Genomic DNA, 18,948 nt, shown 5'->3' with positions numbered 1-18,948 from the left:
GTTATCATGGCACAGTGTGCTTCCTACACTATGACAGCAGTTTAGCCAGAACATGTTGGTGATGTGGCATGCAAATTATTTCTGTCACTATCACTTCTACTTGCTGTGGTCTGCAAATTCCATCCTTTCTATAAATAAACAGCCAAACACCTGCCCATACTGTACCACATAAACACACTACAGTCCACATATGCAATGAGTATAGCTTGTCATTATATGTAACAATGGTATTTTACAAATGCAGGACATATGCATACAAGTATGTCTACAGTAGTTGCTATATATACACTACATTCCTCCTTCTTTAGTAACAGGCATCCTTACACATTTCTTGTATATGTTATCACATAGTATATAACTGCTGTTGCAAGACACAATTTAGATATCCACAGGTCATAGAGGAATTTCTGTGCCTGTCATGTGTGATACTGGTATATCATCACCAATGGGTACACATCACATGTTGATCTTTGTACATGTGCATGTCTGGCATGCCATGACCTAAAGTTCTGAGCCAGATATTGTCATGTTGTCTGACCTACCATGTATACAGCCTCAGCTTTCATTACTTATGCCTGGATATATTTTTCCTTCTGTCCTTCTGATCATCTTATGAAACATGTGATTGCCCCTCTTCAGACATTTAGGGTTCTTGGGGTACATCACCCACACTTAGGGCTAGCAGGCCAAGATGTTTTGATGTAATCATGTTATGTAGCATGGCACACACTGTAACCTTTTGTGCAGCCTTTTGTGGTCTATACTACAGTACACATCCAAATGTACCCAGACATCTGAATCATGATTTCAGCACACTAAGCACTCACTCAATGACTTGCGGTGTAACAATGTATGCTCATCAGGTGTGGATGGAGTTCTGAATGCTTTCATGAACCAGAACACCAGTGGATAATCACAGTAACCTCTTACTATAAATGGACAGAACATTCGGCTAACTGCATCACATGCAGTGTTGAAACAGAAAAAAAAAATTGTGATATACAAGCATACTTACCATGTAGTTTACTTCAGGAATCCTACCTGATTAGAATATGTGTTGGAGGGAAGCCTTCTAGCTTATCAATGGGAGTGGTAAGCACTAGGTAGCCTATCTACCACAGGAGGAGAGGTTTCTGGCCCAGAAATTATAGTTTATTGGCCGTTTGGGAAGCTCTTCCATCTCTTTCAACTTTCTGATTCAAAAGCCTGTGTTTGTGCTTGTTTCCTGCCTTTCATGTTACTAGTCTAGTCCAGGTACAGATTTGCTGTATCCAGGACTCTTTGTAAGCTTCTGAGCCCCCCCCCCCAAGCCTTTCTGTGCTGGAAGGAAGCCTTCTAGCTTATCAGTGGGAGTGGTAAGCATCAGGTAGCCTATCTACCACGGGAAGAGTGGGTTTTGGCCCATAAATTGTAGTTTATTGGCCGTTTAGGCAGTTTTCCATCTCTTTCAACTTGCTGGCTTAAAAGCCTGCATTTGTGCTTGTTCCCCACCTTTTCTTTAATCCAAGTAAAGAGGGAAGTTTCTCTTTTCACCTGTGAGAGAGGGGAACTTTGAGCAGCCATCTGTCCCTGGAGGAGTGGTTCCAGCCCAGAAGTTAGTAGTTTAAAAACCGTGTTTGCATAGTTTTGTGCACTGGGCAGCACCGGTTAGCTAGGGTTAAATTATTCCTGGCTCCACTAAGTCTCCTCTTCAGTTTTTCACTTGAAACTAGTCTAACTCTTAACCTAAGCACTCAAAAAGCATCCTACAGTCCAGCACCTGCTCAGACCTAATAGCAAACACTAATATACCTTGACACTTGACTGCCCAGCAGGGCATGGGTCTTTATCCACCCCTCACCAAACCAAGCGACTAAGCAGCTCACCCTACTATTCAGGCATGACCAAAGGGCAACTTCAGGTGTACTCTCCAGTCCAGCTGGTGAATCTGGGTATCCTGAGGCAATGTTACAACTGCCTCATGTACACAGACAGCTCTCTCCTCCTACCACAAAACACTAACATATGCGAGAGATGCAATTACACAGCCAAACTGGAGGCTAAAGTATCTCCACCCAAGACTGGAACAGACAGTCATGAGGAGAAGGTTAATACTTGCACCACACCTCCAGCCTCACATAGACCTACTAAACCAGCACTGGCAAAAAATACACATAAATACAGAAAATCATACTCAGAGGCTCTAAATAAAAACCTGCAAAAGCATCAGAGAGCTCCAAAGCAGACACACACAAAACCTGCACCTCCCATCTCAAACCAGACAACACATAAAACACAAAATCAATGTGCCGCACAATCACAGCCCTTAAGGTGAAATAACATACCTAACACACTAGTAATAGGTGACTCAATAGTCAGGCACACAGATGCCCCACTCACTAGGCTGGACAAGGAGAAGGTTACTATTAGCTGCCTGTCTGGAGCCAAAATCCGCCACATAACACAAGCACTCAGGTCACTCCAGAACAAGTACAAATATGACTCTGTCATTGTTCATGTTGGTGTGAATGACCTGAGATGTAACTCCCTGGACTACATGAAAAGAGACATGGAAGAGCTCTCTGATCATGTAGCCCAGGCGGGTATGACCCTGACCCTGAGTAGCATCCTGCCCTCACTAAGAATGATACCTCAGTATAAAGAACAAATGATCAATTTCAACAATTGGCTAAGCTTCTGGTGTCATTCAAAGGGGATCCAGTGTCTGTCAGCCTGGGATGACATGCTCGACAAGCCGCATTGCTTCGCAAAAGATGGCTTGCACCTGTCACCCCTTGGCTTTGAAATACTGGCCAATGCTCTTGCTGCCCCCATAGTGCCTTTTTTAGGCAAGGCTCAAACCCACCTCCATAAACAGCACAAGTAAAAAAATGAGGGTTATGCTACTCAACAACAGGAGTTTAAATCTCAAAATGCATGTGCTCGAAGCACTCCTAAGTATGGAGAACGTCGACATCTGTGCAGTAACTGAAACCTGGTTCAAGGCTCCAGAGAGCACTCCAGCACTACTGGGCTACAACTCATACCACACATTTCAGCCACAGAACCCAGACCGAAACACAAAAGGAGGAGGTGTATCCATATTCATCAAGGATACCCACACCTCCAGGTTAGTGGTGCAGTATAATACCTCTGAGATCATCCATGTGCAACTAACATTGGGCAAATCTGCAATGCAAATTGTGGCCTGCTACAGATCACCCTCCATGACCCATGACCACCACTCTGCCTTTCTGGAGACAGTGGAAAATATGAAGGTCCTACCGAACACCCTGATATTGGGAGATTTCAATTACCCTACCATTAACTGGGAAAATGACTTGAGTACAAACTCCCAGGCTCAGCACTTCCTGGAAATTATCAACTCAAATGCCCTGGGTCAGCTGGTAAACTCCCCTACCAGAGGCCACAACATATTGGACCTGGTCATCACCAACATAGGTGACAGGTGCTCCGTACCGGAGGTCAACCCATCACTGGTTAGATCAGACCATAAACTAATCACCCTGGCTGTCCACACCCCACCAGCACCCCCAACCAAGGAAACCACAGTGAAAAACTTTTCTAAAGCAAACTTCACCTTACTTAAGGCAGAGGTGGTAAGTTTCACAGCCTCCACGCTAAAGGATAACACTGCCCAAGATGCAGAATCCTTTACAATTGCACTCTATAAGCACCTACAAGGATGCATGGATCATGCCATCCCTAGTAAAACCAAGACTCACTCCCCTAAGAGAAGGAAACCAGTCTGGTAGATCCCTGCCATAAACAGGTTATACAACAAAAGGAGGAAACTAGTTCAGAAAAAAAGCAAATCCCAAGAAGGAAAGATATCCCTGATCAGTATCAGTAAGAAACTAAAGTCCCTCAAAAAATCATCCAAGGCTAACTTCGAAAGAAAAATAGCGAAGGATTCGAAAGATAACCACAAAGCCTTCTTTACCTATGTCAAGAATCTAAGTGGCAACTTGCAGATATGCTCTGAGATAGTGCAAAATAGCACAAAATATACTGAACCTACTGATATTGCCAACATACTGGCAGATAGATTCAGTGCAAACTTCACCTCCCTCTCACCTTCAAAAGGGCCCACAACAATACTGGAAAAGTTTAGTGTCTCGGAAATCACAGATGCACAGGTGAAAACAGCCATTTCAAAAGACAAAAACACAGCATCAATGGGGCCAGATGGTGTCCCAGGCTGTGTTTTGCACGAACTACAGAACAAACTAACCCCCACCTAAAACATGCTGTTCAACCTCAGCCTCTCCACAGGCTATGTGCCCATAGAATGGTGCACAACAGCGGTTATTCTGCTCCACAAAGGAGGGGTCACAACTGACCCTGGTAACTATCGCCCCATAAGCCTGACTAGCCTGGTCTGCAAGGCTATGGAGCGCATCATCATGGAACTCATTAACAAAGACATTGGGAACCTCCAAACACTTGACCCGACCCAGTTCGGCTTTGTTAAGAGCAGATCATGCCTACTAAACCTGGTTGACTTCTTTGAGACAGTCACCAAGGCCATAGACGAGGGAAAGGTGGTTCACACAGCCTACCTTGATCTCGCCAAGGCGTTCAACACCATTCCTCACTTGGGTATTATAGAAAAACTCACCAGCCTGAACATAAACCCCTACGTCACAAGATGGGTTGCCAACTGGCTTACAGACAGAACTCATACGGTAAGAATAGTGGGCTCCAGGTCCGACTCTAAACCAGTCACAAGTGGTGTCCCACAAGGCTCAGTTCTGGGACCCCTACTGTTTGGCATATATTTCTCAGAAGTACAGGCAAACACAGAAGGACTATGGATAACCATGTTCGCCTGCGAACTGGGAGCCATAATTGACTCTCCGGCTGACATGGACATCCTTCAAAAAGGCCTTACTGAGACAGACACCTGGTGTCAAAGTCATGGCCTCAAGCTAAATGCCAAAAAATGCATAGTCATCCCATTTGGGAAAAACAAAACACCCACGAATTGCCACACAGGCGGCAGCCCCCTTAATACAGAAGAGGTAATAAGAGATCTGGGGACCAAGGTAGATAGTAATCTCTCCTTTGACAATCATATTGCCAAAGTAGTTAGGAAATCCTTTTATGTAGCCCATCTAATTACTAAGGGGTTTGCATCTAGAAATAAAGAGATTATAGGGCCGCTCTACTCGTCACTCATCAGACCCATCATAGAGTACAATGCCCCATTTGGGACGTACCTCACAAGACACTTACAACAGCTGGAAAGACCACAAAAGCACCTCACCAAGAGGATTACTGGCATCAAACATATGTCCTATGCAGCCCGACTGAAAAAACTCCGGTTGTACTCAGTGGCATATCGCTTACTTAGAGGTGATCTCTGCCTGACTTACAAAGCCATGTCCAACTCAGAATTGATGGACATGCTCCACCTAAAGAAATCCAAGTCACTGCGAGCCACGCGCTCTAGTGAGCTAAACCTTGCCACAACAATAAATAGGACATGCTGGAGGGATAGATTCCTGTCACAGAGACTCCCCATGCTTTGGAACAAAATTCCTAACTACATTAGGCAGAGCCCCTCACTAACACTCTTCAAGAGAAGCCTTGACGAGTGGATGGGTAACAGAAAATACACCCCTGGGATCACTTCATTGGCTTTGCTTGACAGAGGCTCAGTTAATTAATCAATGGGGTGGCGAAAGCCGACACACTCTGGCTAGGCTTATAAATGCCCTTGGGCAGATAGCCTAGTACCTACCTATGAACCTATGAACCTATTTATTTATTTATTATTTAATTATTTATTGACATTTGATTACCGAGAATGTCTGACTGGGTAAAAGCCCATTTTCAGTGGAAACCCAGGGAGAAAGCTCCAAATTAATGCAAAACATTTTAAGAAAAATAAATATACAATCTTCAAAAATAAAACAAAACATCTGCAGTTAAAATAATTATAACAAATTAGACATATTATAAAAACATTGGTTAAGAATCAATACAAGGTTTATGAGCCCTCAGAGCACTCATCCTCACAAACAGCATTATATTATTCATATTCAAAATAAATAAAATAAAATAAATAACAGTGTCAAGCACACTGCCAGGGTTTGTTATCAGGTTAATTATGAAGGTGTCTGCTGAGCGCACTACCTGACAACTGAGTGATACCCATCCCTTTCTGTTGAAGTACGGTTCTTCACCATCTCCAGAACGGGGGTTGTTTGCTACATTGGTGTAATCAATTGCACCAAGGACACAGGGAAAATTTGGGTATGGCACTGAGCTGGTCCATGGCAGACTGACACTCATGTGGTATTGATAGAAAGCAGATGAACTCATCCACCTTGCTGCACGACTGCCAAGAATTGTCCTAATATGACTAGCAGCTGTCTGGGATACGGACACTATCAGTCATGTTCCACTGGAATGTCCCAGACACCAGTACACCAAAGCTCAGACATACTTTTGTTTCCACTGGGACAGGGTTACCTCACTAGCTGGGTTACCACTGCAGTGTGTCTGGATTCAATGACATAACCTGTAGCTAAGTTTATATTGAAAAATTTAAGGAGTATCAGAGAGGGTTTGGTTGATAATATTTTTAGACAATTTCTCATAGTGTCAGGAGTCATGGAAAAAGGTATTTTTGGTTTTGGAGAATGCGTTAAAAATATGAACCTATGAGATGGTGGGGGGTGGTAACTAAAGGATGTCTGGGGTGGGGAAGATAATGTTGGGGAGAAGTTAGCAGCACACATAATTGCTAGTATGTTAACAATGTGTTTTGGATCAAGTAGAAGGCACCATTTTGCAAAAGTTCAGAACAGTGATACAAATTATTTCCTAGTTTTCTAATATAGCTAAAGAAGGACTTGTAATTATCCTTTGCTTCAGAAGCTAGCCTAATTTCATGGCAGACATTGCTGGTCCTAATACTGGATTTCAGTTTCTTAGCAATTTTTTTACATTGTTTTTGTGTTGTTAGGTTCTGTCCTTACAAGGCAGTTTAAGCAATTTTTTACTTCTCTTGTATAGTTTGCTAAGATGTACTGAATGCCAGGAAGGTTGTTATTAAATTTTCCACTATATATGATTCTGGTGGCTACTGACCTGTAGCTGCATTCATTTAAATGGCCATTAAGATCCCTGGCATAGGTGGCAACATATCCTGGTTCCATTGTGTGGTTTATATGGGTGAATTTAGAGATTTTATGACAATTGTAGAAGGTTAGCCTTTTTGAAGTTTCTAAAGAGGGTCATGGTGATTACCAGAGGGATAGATGTTGTGAGCATAAAAGCAACCAGCTGGTGGCCTGACTTTACGAATGGTGGACCAACCAGGGGTATGAAACATCAGCGTTGCTGTAAAAAAAAAAAGAAAAAAAAAGGAAAGTTATCTCCATTTCTTGGTAGGAAGATCCCAGTAGCAATGCAGTAAGTAATGCAAACTAAAATAAAATACACGCATAATCATGCTACAGTATTTCCACAATTGTACCTAAGAAGTGAAACATTTATATAAATCACTCCTAGGCATGATAGTGGAGAAAAACACAACGGGGGGGAAAGCGGCTTAGTCATAATACAATTTACTGAGTAACTACACATAGCTGTTTGTGTAGCTACTCAGTATGGTAGAGTTTACATTCCTAAGTTCTGTTGTGTAGCTGTCATGGTATGCAGCATATCTTCTCCTGTATGTCACATGCCATTCTGGACCATGGGAAGGACTGTATTACAACTGCTATGGTCTAATGGGATCATATTTATGAATCACTGAACTTCATAGCAGACCAATGAACACAGAATTCAAGATACACGTATGCATCTCTAATGCTTGTGAACAGCAAAGCCTGAAAGTAGATTCTAAAAGAAAACGTTAAAATTAACAAGATCACAATAATTCAAGAAGCAACTATAAGAAAAAAATGCAAATGCTGATCAGTTATCTGATCTAAAATGTCACATTCTGTAAAAGCTCTTATCTTAATAGCATTCAGATAGACTACAGTCTAGGATTTTACCAGATTTTCCCTGAAAATGGAATAAGCATTTGAATTCTTAGAGGAATATCCTTTTGGAAGAACTCAGCATGTTTTTCTTTTTTTTCTTTAACGAGATGCTACAACTAATGGGATAGAAAAAACTGAGAACTGAGGAATATTTTGACATTAACTCATTACAGCCAAGTGACGTCTCCAGGCGTTTCTGCAGTTAAACCCTACTGCTCCTCTAGGCATCAAATATTGCCTGTTCATATTTGCATTAATAATTCCAAAACCATGTTACATGCAAGGTATTGGAAAATTTTATCTTAAAGCATACATGATAGCAAACACAATTGTATTGATATATGACCTCTGTCAATGGGGGTATTTGTTAAAAATGTAAGGTGATAACTTCAATTTTTAAATGCTGAAGCCACGCCCACTAGGAGTTAAAGGTACACACTCAAAAGAGCTCTACTGGAGGGAATGACATAGGTTCATAGGTGTGTACTAGGCTAATGTCTCTGGGGCTTTTACAAACCTAGCCCCTAAAACATTGCCAGGTACAATGCCACCCGATGTTAGTTCACAGTGCCCATATCCAGTAGGGCAACTGGAATGATCCCTGGAGTGAACTTTCTGTTACCCATCCACTCGTCAAGATTTCTCTTGAAGAGGGCCAGCGAGGTGCTCTGCTTGACATGAATGGGAAGCTTATTCCAAAGTATGGGCAGTCATTGGGAGATGAACCTGTCCCTCCAGCATGTTCTGTTAATTGTGGTAATGAGGTTGTGATCTCTGGAGCATGTGGTGCGGGGAGAGTGGAATTTCTTTAGGTGTAGCATTTCAAGTAGGACTGGGTCAGACATGGCTTTGTAGGTCAAGCAGAGATCACATCTAAGTAGATGATAAGAGACTGAGAACAGCTCAAGTTTCTTGAGTCTGTCCATGCAGGACATGTGTTTAAGGCCTAGGATCCTTTTGTGAGGTACTTTTGTCTCATCTCTAGCTGTTGTAGGTGTCTGGTCAGGTACACGCCAAACAGGGCGTTATATTCGATGATTGGTCTAATGAGGGATGATGACCTCTTTCTTCTTGGATGCAAAACCTTTGGTTATAAGATGTGCCATGTAGAAGGACTTTCTGACCACAGTGGCAATGTGTAGTCGAAGGTGAGGTGGCTGTCAACCTGGGTGCCCAGATCTCTTATGACCCCTGCAGTATTCAGTGGGCTCCCATCAACATGATAATTCATGAGAATTAAGTTTTTTTTTCCATAGAAGATAATACATTTTTTGGCATTAAGCTTCAGGCCATGGTTCCGACACCAGTCATTGGTGTCAGAGAGGCCATTTTGTAGGATGTCTGCATCACTTGGGGAGTTGATAATGACTCCTAGATTGCAGCCATCAGAGAACTTGGTCAGCCAGAGTCCTTCTGTGTTGGCCTGGACTTCTGTGAAGTAGATGCCAAACAGGAGAGGGCCCAGAACCAAGCCTTGTGGGAATCCACTCATGACTGATCAACAGTCTGACTTGGAATCCACAACTTTCACTGTGGGTCCTGTCTGTGAGCCAATTTTCAACCCATCTAGTGATGTAAAGATTGATGCATAGTTTGGTGAGTTTATCAATGATGCCTGAGTGGGGAATGGTATCAAAGGCCTTGGCCAGGTTGAGGTAGGCTGTATGCATTGCCTTACCCTAATCCACAGCCTTGGTGACTGACTTGAAGAAGTCAAACAGGTTCAGCAGGCAAGATCTCCCCTGGACAAAGCCAAACTGTGTGGGGTCAAGAGTTTGGAGATTGCTATATATCTTTGTTAAGCAGGTCCATGATGATGCACTCCATAGCTTTACATACCAGACTCATCAGGCTAATGGGGCAATAGTTCCTAGAGTCTATAGTTGCTCCCCCTTTATGGACCGGGATGACTGTAGCAGTGCACCATTTGTTAGTGACATAGTCTGAGGTAAGGCAGTGACTGAACAGGGCACATAGATGTAGTGCCAGTTCATTTTGTAGCTCATGTAGGACACAGCCAGGGATATTATCAGGTCCCATGGGCACCGTATTCATGGCTGTGGACAATGCAGCTTTTACCTGTGCTGCAGAAATGGTGGGTACCAGGCTTTCTTCTGGTATTGTGATAGGGCCCTGGGGGGGGGGGGGTAAAGTTGGCACTGAATGTGTTGGCCAGTATGTTGGCTGTATCTGTTGGCTCAGCATAGGAGATGCCATTGTGCAATAACTCAGAGCAAATCTTTGTATTGCCTTTGAGGTTTTTGATATAGCTATAGAATGCTTTGTGGCTGTTTTTGGTGTCAGCTGCAATTGTGCCTTCATAGCTGGCTTTAGAGGATTTGATAAGGGATCTCAGCTTTTTGTTGAGACTGATAAGGGAGGTTTTCCAGTCTTGTGACTTCATTTTTTTCTGCAACACTTTCTTCCTTCTGTTGTAGAGTTTATTGATGGCTGGGGAACACCAGATTGACTTCCTTTTTTTGGAGGAGAGCATCTTAGTTCTATTTGGTATGGCAAGGTCCATGCATTTGTGTACATGCTCGTACAATGCATTGGTGTATGATTCAGCAGTCATGAAGTGCCGAGAAGTTAGCCACCTCTGTTTTTAGGAGCCAAAAGTTGGCTTTAGAGAAGTTTTTCAGGGTGATCACCTTAGCGGGGGTGTAGGTGAGATGGAGATTTCATTGCTGATCAGTTTGTGGTCAGATTTAACCAGGGAGGAATTGACTATAGGTGTGGCGCAATGGTCTCCGTGTTGGTGATAACCAGGTCAAGGATGTTGCTTCCTCTAGTGGGGGTCAGAATGAGCTGGTCCAGGGCATTGGAATTTATAAATTCCAGAAAGCATTGGGCCTGTACATTGGTACTTGAATAGTTTTCCCAGTTGATGGAAGGTAGCTGAAGTCACCCAGTTTTGGTTGGACCTTGCTAGATTCCAGGGTGCATAGGAAGTTGGAGTGAGAGTCTGGGGACATGTTTGAGGTTCTATAGCAGGCTATGACTTGTGTCGCCATCTGACGCAGTGTTAGTTGTACCTGAAGTATCTCGGATGCATTATGCTGGGCTAGTAGACTAAAGGTGTGCGTATCCTTTAAGAATATGGAGACACCACCACCTTTGGAGCTTCCGGATGTATTCTGTGGCCGAAAAGTATGGAACGAGTTGTAACCTGGGAGCGCAGGGGTGCTTTCTGCCTCTTTAAGCCAGGTCTCCATTACAGCACAGATGTCAACATTCTACATTTTGAGGAGAGCTTCAAGCGAGTGCATCTTGAGCTTTAGACTTCTAGCATTAAGCAGCATGGCCCTCAGATTGCATTTGTTTGTAGCTGTTACAGTGGAATTTTGGTCTTTGGAACACTGCCTAAGCCTTAGCCAGAACCCGGAATCCCAGGGGTGACAGAGGCAGGCTGTCTCTGGCAAAGCATCGAGGTCTGTTGATCATGTTGTCCCAGGCAGACAGATATTGGATCCCCTTAGAATGACACCAGAAACTTAGCCAATTGTTGAAGTCAATCACTTTCTGCTCGTACTGTGGTATCATTCTGGGTGACGGTAGAATACTGCTCAGGGTTAGGGTCATACCTGGCTGGGCCACATAGTTCAAGAGTTCCATCACATGTTTTTTCATGTAGTCCAGGGAGGTACATCTCAGGTCATTCACACCTACGTGGGCAATGACTGAGTCATATTTGTACTTGTTGTGGAGTGACCTGAGTGCATGTGTTATGTGGCGGATCCTGACACCTGATAGACAACTGACTGTCACCTTCTCTTTGTTCAACCTAGTGAGTGGGACATCAGTGTGGCTCACAATTGAGTCTCATATGATTAGTACATTGGGCAAAGTGTTTTGCCTTAAGGACTTGGGTTGAGGGGCACACTGTCATGGTGAGCTATGTGTTCTAGGGTTGGTGTTGTGTTGTGGTGGTCGAGTGCATTTCTGTCTCGGGGGTCTCTGTTTGGGTAAATTTTTATTGACAGCCTCCCTGAAGGTGAGTGTATGGTTTGTGTTTTTATGTGTGGGTTGTGATGCTTGGTGTTTTGGAGGGTTGCGTGTTCTATGTAGTGAGTTCCAGGTGTTGACCTTCTCCTCTTGACCAGCTAGTCCAGTCTTGGTTGGAGCATGCACTGCTTCCAGTTTGGTGATATAAGTGCATCTCTCACAGGTATGAGTGTTGGGAGGTAAGAGGAAAGGGTTGTCTGTGTACATTAGACAGTTGCCACACCGTCTCAGAATGCCCAAGTGCACCAGATTAGCAGAAGAAAGCACAGGAAATTGCACATCATCTGTCAAGCTTTCACTAAACACTAGCTTTCTGCAGACATACTTGTACAACATTGCTTGTCAGGGTGTTACAAAATATTAGTAAACGGAACTGACAAAATATAGGGCTGACTTGCAAGTGAAGCTCTAGGACTACATTTTGAACATCTGAACACAAAATCATGGATTAAAAGTAGGATACAGGCCTCTGCATTTGTTGAGCTCTACAGCCAGAGAGCAAACTTATAGCCACTAATGTGATATTGCAGGGAGAAGCTCCCTCTGACACCCCTCCCCCCTTCAATGTGGGAGAGTGCTGTACCCAACAAACAGTACTTGGTATAGTTCTTCTCCAAGGTAAAAACTCAACCATATTAAACAATTTGCTAGTGTGCAAAAGTGAGTGCTTTCCTTTCCCTGAACTTTGGATGACTCCACCATCAGCATCAGCAAATCAATACCAGTATATTGATTACTTTTGAGACCCCCTGTCAACTTTAAATTGCACATCTTGAAATAATTAACTAGGGAGCACAGAGGCAGTAGGATACCTTTCATTGGACCGACACAGGATTTACAGTTATTGAACATTCAGCCTAATAGCAGCCCATCATCAGGACTTAGTAAGTTACTGATAAGAGATACAGTGCTTAAATACCAGCAGCATAGTTAGAGTGGGGCAAAGGTATGCCCGATAAGGTGTTAGAAATACAATCATGAGATGATAATTGTTAGTGTAGTGCAGTAAGGTATTAATTTCTGGACCGGCACTTCTGAATGAAGTGCTGATGCGCTTATGCATTTCATGTCTGGTGCAAATTGTGACAAGCCATTTTCTGCAAATGTAGCAAGCAGCCTGCTCCAGTTTAAAAGCAGAAAATATTTTTTTTTCTTAGCTGTGAGGGGTACAGCACAGAAGCAGGCCTAGTTGGATCCTGAGTTTTAGGAGCACCAGCCAATCATTTTTTCTGGGTATTTTTTGGCTCCTCTGCTGAAGTGAGGCGTGTAGTGAAGAAATGGACCTAGTGGTTGGCTTCTGAGGTTAGGTTCCCCACAGATTTTTTTGTTTCATTTTGTCCCACAACTTATAGTTGAGGGACCCCAGATGAGGAAACATCACCAGGTACTAAAATAGCTCTGTTTAATACTCACTTCTGCCCAGAAGATGTCAGTCTGCAGCTCAGACTGTAACACAGAAACAATGTGGTGTGTGTGTGTGTGTGTGTGTGTGTGTGTGTGTGTGTGTGTGTGTGTGTGTGTGTGTGTGTGTGTGTGTGTGTGTGTGTGTGTGTGTGTGTGTGTGTGTGTGTGTGTGTGTGTGTGTGTGTGTGTGTGTGTGTGTGTGTGTGTGTGTGTGTTTAAGAGAGACAGAGAAAGAAAGAAAAATTCACATCATAGAAGAGTAGGTTATGACCTGCCTTAAAAAAGGGAGGCCCAATCAGAGTGATGTATTAAAAACTATGGTACTTAGGGAGAGAAGAAAGCATTCAATGTCAGTTCAAGTTATCTAGTCAGACAATGAAAAAATAAATCACAGTAAGAGGAGATGTGCAGGAATACTATATAATCCAGTGAATGGAAAACAAAGGTTATATGTTATAATTCATAATTTGTTAGTCTGTTTTAAACTGAAATCTGTGGGAGCTGTAGGTTTTTGTTAAAAGAATATGAGTGGCAAGAAAGTAATGGTCATAGTGATGAAACAATTAAGGCAATAATGTCTTTCAACTTCCCTAGAAAGTGATGCATTTAGAGAATAACACAAAGTATTCTGGGATAAAAAAATATTTTAGCTATGTATGATTCTTACTGTTGCATTCAGTGAATATTTTATAACATGTGTTGTATTTGTATATAAACATGAGTAAGAGCATGAGAAAATGCACATCTAAAGAAAAAAACTATGAGGTATCAAGTTAGCTGGTTCATGTGTGGTGACATGTTGGTAATGCTTCACCTTCCAATACACCTTAATCTATACACTCACTATGACAACATCAGTTATTATTGTTACTATTGTGAGCATACAACTGTGTTTGCTTATGTCTAACAACATCAGTAATATTTATTAAAGCTATTTTCAGACATCTAACAGCACAGCAGACGCACATGGGTGCCAATGATCTGTCAAAGTCCTATGATGATATGATGTCCCCTATAAGAACATCAAAGTTTATAGAAAGTGTAGTACGTAGAGGCTGATACACACTACTGTGTTTTCTGAATCCTGCATAAATTGTACTGGTAGGCGCATGAAGCACAAATGCATGGTTACCATCCATTTATAAAGGAAGGAACAGGACTGGAATGTGATGCTCCAAATCACTTTAGTTGCAAAGTTACTTAAATGATTTAGAAATATGCAATTCAGGTGATCCCTGTTACATGTGCACTAGCCAACCCACTGAAGAAACAGAGTGAAAACTAGCTATCCTCTATGGAAGTCTGTTGTCTGTGCATTTGTTCAAAGAGCTACAGGGCAGCATTTAGTAGTATATTCAACTGTCCACTCCGAGTTTACCTATAGTATGTCCTGTACAGTGCATTATTACTGCTATGTCATAGTCATCTGTTTTAATTGAACTGCTGCTGGTATCTGCACATATTCATGTGCTGACAATGCTTGAATAATGCTCCAGTATGTTACTGCCCATCCCGTGGTGCATGGTTCTGTAGATATCAGTACCATTACCTGTGTAGTTAAGTAATTAAACAAGTGCCTGTTATATAATACTGTGTTAAGAAGGAAGACGACATCTGCAGTCTCTTCTATATCAATGTGTTTCCTACAATTCCAAATGACACCTCCTGGTACAACCTATGAAACAACTGGTGGGTGGGTCTCACAATAATGATGAGGTGTGCACTGCCACCACAACTACCTAAGTGTGTGTGTGTGTGTGTGTGTGTGTGTGTGTGTGTGTGTGTGTGTGTGTGTGTGTGTGTGTGTATGTCTGTGTGCATGTTTTGTGGTTTCCCTATTTGCAGTTTTCATGCCATTGTACAGAGTATTCCTTATCACCTATGCAAGTGATGATGGCTAAACAGCAAGATATTTACCTACTCATGCTGTTATATGATAGCAGATAATCCATAGTGGGAGCTGGTTGTCTGCATTGTTTTTCAGCAGGACAACTATTATACTTTATAAATCAATTTGTTTCTGTATGTGGGTCTTCCATCTGTATGCTGTCATGGTACAAAAATCTATACCAGACATTGCCACCTTTACTGTGCTTGCATGATGTGGGTTCTGTGTCCATGGTGAGGATGCTTGTCCACTTCCTCTACTATGGTTATTGCTGTCACTCTGTCATGCACATCCCTGGTCAAAGCTGGTTATAGTGCTAGTGGCTGGGAGGAAACAGTTGCCTAGGGACAGCCTGGGCAGTCTGTTTCTTAAGAATTTTGTGCAGCACGGTGCATACAATGAACATCTTGCTGACCTTTTTAGCCACATACTGTAGTGCCCTCCATTTGAAGTAGTTATTAAGAAGCTTAAATACTCATTCAACAGCAGTAGAGGTCAGACCATGGATGGCATTAAAATGATTCTCCACTAATGTATTTGGCTGTTACTTTCGTGTAATAAACTATGGCTCTTTGAGGTATCTTGCATCACTTGCAATATATGAAAATTGGGGGTGGGGGGTTACTACATAACAGGAGTATATAGAATGTGTTAGGCATTACTAGATGCTATGTTGCTTACAATTATCAACTTGATGCACCTTTGGAAAGTGATGGTCAGACAAGTACCATATTTTTGCACCATGCACATGACTAACATACAGAACAAACCCATGTTATGAGGCTATTTGCACTGCAAACCATGCAGAAATTCCAGAACAAATAATTTTTCCTGTTGCTGTCAATACCCCTATGGGAAATGGCTGGTTCTTTAATAAAACCTTTTATCAATCAATGACACCTTGAAGTGAATGGAGATGGGCAATGACAAGCAACTCCTTTTGGTGGCTGCCTCATATTGGATCCTGGTGATCCAGATGTGATCTTCTACATGATGAACCAGCACATCAAGGAACTTTTCCAGTAACCTTGAAGTAGATAACTGCCCAACAGTATCCCCTGTTGGGCACTGGAAAATATCCATGGCCTTTAAGGTAGGATATACTTTAGTGTTCAAAGGTCCATGGGAGATTACTAAGCTAATGGCTTAAGAGCGCTTACAAGCGTAGCCAGTATAGCCAGATTTTACCCAATATATGGCCCCTAGGGGCAAGAGGATGGCATGAATTTGTGCCTGTGCATTGAGTATCTTACAGATTGCCCCTGTCAATAAGGGACATAGGCATTACCCCTTGTGTGAATTTGCAAGTCACCATCCATTGATCCACATTTCATTTGAAAAGGGTCAAGGAAGGGCTCTGTTTAATGTAAATGGGAAGCCTGCACCAAAGAAAGGGCAATATGTGAGACACATATCTGTCTTTCCAGCAGTGGTGTCAATGGTAGAGGTGAGCCACATATGCCAGGAGGTTCCACATGTAGCCAGCACTTGTCCTGCATGGCCCTCAGTAACTCATTGCCTGTTTTGAAGTGATCATTGACACGATGGCCAGTTAGATCATGATAAGTACACTATTGCAGACACTGCTGTATTGTTCATGTCAGCTGAATATTGTCTTGCACTATCAAATTTAATGAAATGGTCAACTGAACCAGCCCTAATGTGATTTCCAGCAATGCTGTTATCTAAATTATATTTTCTGCAAGTTGCTTCAATTTACATTTGCCCCTATTACCTGAACAGCCCAGATCTGTGCTGTTTCTGAATCACAGTAATTTAATTCTTTCAACCATCTGAATATATCAACCTGTTTATAAATGCTGCATGCCACTCAAAATGTATATGTTCAAGTCTTGTCACTGAATCATCAGTACCATGGATTTGTCTAACAATCATGAACATATGCTTTACATACTATGCAAATTGTTTCTGAATTCCATTCTAGGTGCTAAGTTGAAAATGCAGTATGAAACTCAAATTTTTCATTCTAACAATAAAACAAAATCAGGATTATTAATCCTGATGGTAGTTCAACTTCAGTTTTATTTACACATTTATATACTAAGTGTGACACTGCCAGCCCAGCTATCTGGAATCTTCTAAATAATTCTATGTCATTTGTGAATATTGATATGATTTATACAGAACTGTATGTTATGTACTGAGCTTCAAGAATGTAGCCACAGTATACCCTTCTGGAACATAGAAGATTAACTTAAAAAAACTTCAAGAAAATAAGTTGAAATTAAGTGCATTATGATGTGCTATAAATGTTAGTTTCAATGCAGCTAGGAGACAGGATGTCTAGAGCTATCCCATCCAAGTTATCCCAGCAGTAGTCTGGGCAGAAGGGGGCATAACTAGTAAACCTGCCACAGACTCTGAGAAAAATAAGTTGAAATTAAGTACTTTATGATGTGCTATAATAGTTTCAATGCAGCAATGAGACAGGATATCTAGAGCTAGAAGTTTTTCTTCTATTGTCTTGGAGAGAAGTGGTCACTAGGTTTAAAAATGTAAAAAGTGTTTCATTGCTTTACGACTTTCTTGCAGCTGCACATGTGAGAGATATGTGTTTCTTACACAGAGATGTAAGTTCTGTTAGTGTCTGGTTGAGCTTGGGAACAAACGTCAGGTGCAAAAAGTAATGTCATCCAAGCTAACCCAGCAGTAGTCTGGGCAGAAGGGGGCATAGCTAGTAAACCTGTGCCAGCCTTCCCCAGGTGTGTGTGTATGTTTGTATACAAATCAAATCTCAAATTGTATGAGTGTCAGCTACTTGGGCAGAGACATGAAGCACTGGTTGGACAGAGAGGGTGCTGGAGGTCTTAGCTTGGCCACTCAGCTGACATCTCAAGCCTATAGCTGTGCCAGTGTGGAGTCTTATTGGGGGATTTGGAGAAAGAGGGAGAAACCAGCCCCAGACTGACTGTGAGCCCTGTGCTCTTAAGGTGTGTACTTGTCATCCTCCCATTGTGTACATTTCTCACTGTTTCTAGTGGTGAGGATTGAGGTTCCTTGATTTCTGGGCCAGTACAGGGGCATCACAGTAAGCATAGATCCTAAGTAAAACTACAATAATAAATAAATTAGATGATTAAAATGATAAATAGTGATAAGAAGTAGGAAAAATATACACAAATAAATAAGCAAAAGAACTGACATCATGCAGTAAATATTGGAAAAGTAATAATGAAATAAAAGCCTACTGGTTTCATATTAAAGTGAAGGGTAACATAATATCACAGAAATGGAAGGAAAACATAGTGAACATATAAGAAAGAAAAAAAAATACTGATCTGAGAATTCTGAGCTTCCCAGTCTTTCTCCAATGGTGAGGCCACACTCCAGAGGAATGCCTAGGCCTATTACAAAAGTGGACTAAGGAAGATGGAAAATACTGTGTATATAAAATGTTAACAATTTGGTGCTGAGTTATTGCAAGATCAGATTAAATGCAGAATGATGTGTATATCTGACTACAAACTAATAGTAAAAGAATAAGACAGTCCTACCTCTCAACTTCTCAATGCAAGAAATCTGGACAAAGTTAAAACAATGGGGGACAAAGGCCCATAAATAGGGACAGATTTTAAATATTGCTTAGAAAGTAGCTTGAATGACAGATTTTTACATTATTTTATATTT

This window comes from Protopterus annectens, chromosome 2.part1 (genome assembly GCF_019279795.1).
Source record: "Protopterus annectens isolate FY-2018-M chromosome 2.part1, PAN1.0, whole genome shotgun sequence".
Lineage (NCBI taxonomy): Eukaryota > Metazoa > Chordata > Ceratodontiformes > Protopteridae > Protopterus > Protopterus annectens.
The sequence above is the reverse complement of the archived record's forward strand: the minus strand, read 5'-3'. Positions refer to the sequence as shown.